Below are 5,156 nucleotides of genomic sequence, written 5' to 3' on the forward strand. Positions count from 1 at the left end.
TTTTAATTGCAAACAGATAATAAGCAAAGTGAAAGGAACTTCTTCCAGCAAAGTAAAGGCCAAAGTTCAAAAAGTCAAATTAATATGGGATTTGTTACTATTCTAAATTGTAAAGAACACTGACAAGAAATATCACAGTGCTGGTTGCTATGATCATCTTTTCATTTTCCATTACGGCTGTTTATATTATCTTCATGGGATTTCACTGCAGTTATCAAGGTTTCTTAATAGTCAAATTAAAAAACAAAATCCCTTGGAATGCCAATACAAGGAAAAATGAGTCAGAACATGAAAAAATGTTTTAGACAAGTTGACAACATATATTCTTTGCTCGTTTCTCTTTTTGAGAGACGTTCTATCTTATTCACACCCATATGTACAATAGACTGAATAAAATACAACCCCATCACTCAATGGTGATAAAAAAAAGAAAGACAAGCTCGTTCCAGAAAATTCCTCTATTTATTCCTAGTATCTTGTTGCATCTGGCAAAAAAGAGCATTTTGAAATATTCTTTAAATTTTTGTATTTTATTTTATAATAGTTTGCTTATTTATCTCAATGTAAATATTAAAAACGCATGAGAAATATTTGAACATTTGGCAGGCTTTATTACTGGGAGACTATGTACATGAGCAAGTGAAAAGACATCAATGAAATAATATATGATAACCAAGAGTCAGATATAGTAAGTCAATCAAATAGAATGTAGATCCCAGAAACATATCCACACATATTAGGACAATTGATTTTTCAACAGAGCTGCAAAGCCAATTTTGAGGAGAGAGGATAGTCTTCTTGACAAATGGTGCTGGAAGCATATAGCACACGGATATTGTGCCTGGATAGCCATATGCAAAATATGACCTTTGATCCCTACTTCCCACCATATAAAGAATTAACTAAATGTAGATCAAAACATAAATCTCTAAAACGTGGACAGAGCTTCACTGGCGGCGCAGTGGTTGAGAGTCTGCCTGCCGATGCAGGGGACACGGGATTGTGCCCCGGTCCGGGAGGATCCCACATGCAATGGAGCAGCTGGGCCCGTGAGCCATGACCGCTGAACCTGCGCATCCGGAGCCTGTGCTCCGCAATGGGAGAGGCCATAAGAGTGAGAAGCCTGCGTACAGCCATAAAAAACGCAAAACCAAAAAACTTGGGCAAAATCCTTTTGACCTTGGGTTAAGCAAAGATTTCCTAGATATGACACCAAAAACAAGATCCATAAAAGAAAAAAAGTGATAAATTGGGTTTCATCTTTGGAAGCCATTATTAATAAAAGAAAAGCCACAGGTTGGAAGAAAATATTTACAAATTATATACCTGAGAAGACAAGTATTGGTGAGGCAGTGTAGGAACTGGAAGTCTTTTACACTGCTAGTGGGAAGGAAAATGGTACATTCACTTCAGTCAACGGTTTGGCTGTTTCTTTATAAGTTGAACATACACCTACCATATGATCCAGCCTTTCTGCACCTAGATATTTATGCAAGAAAAATGAAAGCATATGTTCATACAAAGACTTGTACATGGATCATCATAGCATCTTCATTTTTAATAGACAGAATTGTAACAACCTCGAGCACCCATCAACAGGCTAATGAATAAACGTACTGTGGTATACTCATACACTGAAACACTACTCAGCAAAGCAAAGAGATAAACTATTGATAGCTACAAAAATATGAATTACTCTCAAAAAAATTACATTGTGTGAAAGAAGCTAGGTAAGAGTCCTCACTGTGTGAATCCATTTATATAAATTTCTAGAAAAATGCAAACACATCTCTAACGATAGAAAACAAAGTGATAAACTATTGATACCCACAAAAATATGAATTACTCTCAGAATAATTACATTGAGTGAAAGGAGCCAGATAAAAGAGTCCCCACTGTGTGAATCCCTTTATATAAATTTCCAGAAAAATGCAAACGCATCTCTAACGTTAGAAAGCAGCATATCAGTGGTCACTTGGCGATGTGGAGGGGTGGAATGTGAGGGGAAAAAAAGGGGCTTTATGAATGAGGCATAAAAACACTTGCAAGTGCTGGATATGTTCCTTTTCTTGATTGTGTTGGCAGTTGCATGGGTATATGCATATTTCAGAACTTAAATTTTGTTCTTTAAGTATGTGCAGTGTACTGTGTGTCCGTTATATTTAACAGGGCCATTAAAAATAGGATAAGAACAGACGTTTGTCTCAACAAATAAATGTAGCAAAGAACAGAACAGTCAAGTACAGTATGATCTCTGTCAGTTGAATTTTCCTATAGTTTATTTCCCTCAAAAAATATATCCCAGTTCTTAAAAGAGATGGGACTCTTAATAAAAGGTAAAAAAAAGCCTGGCAAAGCCATCAGCAGGGTGAGCCTCAGCTACTTTTCAATTGTGAGACACTAGGTGCACGGTGCAGACGTGCTAGGATGTTTGTTCTTCCTGCCCAATATTTTAGAGAGGATATGAAACACCCCCGTTAAATGCCTGCAAGTGATGGCCAGAGTGGAGTTTGGAGAATGATGGCTGTGATCTTTAATATGGTTGTGCCTTTGTAAAGAGTCTCACTCAGAATTTCCAGGGTAATTTTGGAGTCAACTTTTTTTTGTTTTTTGGATGATATATATGTCTAACTCACCTCAGGAGTATATCCATGTAGACTTGATGTTAGGGACCAGCCGGTGTAAATTTGTGTGGTTATCTCCTGACCTAACCTTTTAGCTTCTTTTTGTTCCTTGATTGTAGTTAAGCTTCATCTTGCCTCAGAGCCTTTGTATTTGCTGGTCCCATGTTTTAGAAATATTATTTCCAGAAAAATTTTCCATAAATGATTCCTTTCTATTCTTTGGCACTCATCTTTTAAAGATACTTTTTCCTTGATTGTCCTACTAGCCTAACTTATTCCCAATTTATCAGATTACCTTACTTCTTTCACAGAATAATAATAAAAACAAATATTATATTTGGTGTCTCTTTGTATTTAGAGGAACTTCTTCACAGAGAATTCAAGCCCCACAGTGACAGAGGTTGTTACTTTCTTATCCCTTATTCTGGGTCTTAGAACTGTGTCTGGCATGTAGTAATCACTCGAGGTCTGCTGACTGTGTAAAGAATATGTGAGTAGATGAACAGATTTGGAGTTATTTGAGGTCACTCTTAATGATGGCTGGTGGTGGTGATTAAATTGAAAGTGTAGGTTTTAGAGTTGGAAGTGATCTTGCTGAGTCTTACAGCTATGGTAAAACTCCGTACTGTAGCATCCCTGACAGATGATCAAGTCTGACCTTGAATAACTCTATATGGAAGACCCTAACTAGGGCAACCTCCTAGCTTTCTTCAAGCAGATCACAACCTTCCATGGGAGTTTGCTCCCTATTATTCAGCAGTAATTAGGAGAAAACGGTTTGATTTACCCAGAATCATCTTCTCTCAGTCTCCTTGTTCTAGTTCCTAGAGAATAGACAGGACAGAGTTTCCTCTAAATTACATCCTTTGGGTTTGCATTCCTGCTTGTAATAAAATAAGCACCATGCTATGGCAAAATTCCCCTTGATTGTCTGCCACTTGGTGCTACATTCCTTGTCAGCGTTTAGAAATAATGTGTCTTAATGTTCCACATTATAACTGATGGAGTACAGAAATAAAAGAGATCTCGGTGTTAAGTCAGAAGCAATCAAACAGTTATTTTAACTTACCCTTTTAATGTATTTAATGCTGACACTGTGAGGAATTGAGCAGTATAGTCACCGCGTTATTGCCATTGCTGAAAACATGTGTTTATGGTGAAATTTATGGTCACTTTGAAAGCATTCGCTGATGGGGGAATTGTCAGCTACATCTTAGAGCTCTGAGCATGTCTCAAAAAGTTGTGATACGAAACACCTCTGCCTTTTCTTGTATTTCTGTTATGTTCAACTACATCACAAAAAGCATTCTTCATATTCCTGAAATATTGATGGGCTTAGTTGAAATTCTTTTGGGTCCTAAGGGACCAACATGTGTGCATGCTAGTGTCAAGTTACACAGAGCCTGGATGTTTGACTACAGACTGAAAGCCCCATGGAGTCGTTTTTTCACATCTGATCACCAATGTGTATGAATGGGAGAAAACCAAAGTTCTGGTTTGTTCGATCAAGGGGAGCCACGCTCCTTTTACTTTTGCTGTGACAAGCAAGTAAAGAGGTGTAAAATATCTGAAAAGAGCCTCTTAGGGTTTGGTAGAACGCTTAAGTGGGATGTAGAGAATATACAACAAAAAGAAAAGCAAGTGAGTACTGCTGGCAAACGTTTTTAAGGACAGCTAACGAAATAATAATAGTAGTAACAATAATAGTAGGATTGATTTTAAAAGACTTAAGAGTGGCATGGATTCCTAACCACTCTACATGTATTAACTCTACACCACAACTCTGTAAAATGGGTGAGGTTATTAAGCCCTTCTTTTTCAAAGAGGAAGTGAAACACAAAGAAGTACCACTCCTGAAGTCACACCACTAATAAGTGGTGGAGCTGGGGAAAAAAGATCCTGGCAAATTAATTTCAGAGTTAGTGCTCTTAACCAGTAGGTTATGTCCCACAGGTAATATTTGCACGTTTTGAAATCACTTTACAAATACTGTTTTTACCCCTAAAGTGCACAAGAAATACCCAGGGAAATTGGCATTATAATTATTTTTATATCCTTGCCAATAATCTGTTAACTTTTGGCAGTTTAGTATCCTTCCCCAGCTTCTTTTTGTTGTTGTTGTTGTTGTTATTGTTGTACTCGGGCCTCTCAATGTTGTGGCCTCTCCCATTGCGGAACGCAGGCTCCGGATGCGCAGGCTCACGGGCCCAGCCACTCCGTTGCATGTGGGATCTTCCCGGACCGGGGCACGAACCCGTGTCCCCTGCATCGGCAGGTGGACTCTCAACCACTGCGCCACCAGGGAAGCCCCTTCCCCAACTTCTTAAAAATTCAGCCTATAATCCAAAAAAAATAAGGGCTAATCAAAGTAAATGTATTGTAAATCCAGTTCAAGAGAGCAACTAAAAAACTAAGGCCCCCAAGGATATAAAAGAGAAAAAGCAAAAGAGAAGAGACAAGAAGCCCAAACCCTATGATTAAGCTCCACGTTGTTAGGTAAAGGGGCATTTAATTAATGCTTCTTTAATACCT

Source organism: Physeter macrocephalus, unplaced genomic scaffold, assembly GCF_002837175.3.
Source record: "Physeter macrocephalus isolate SW-GA unplaced genomic scaffold, ASM283717v5 random_879, whole genome shotgun sequence".
Lineage (NCBI taxonomy): Eukaryota > Metazoa > Chordata > Mammalia > Artiodactyla > Physeteridae > Physeter > Physeter macrocephalus.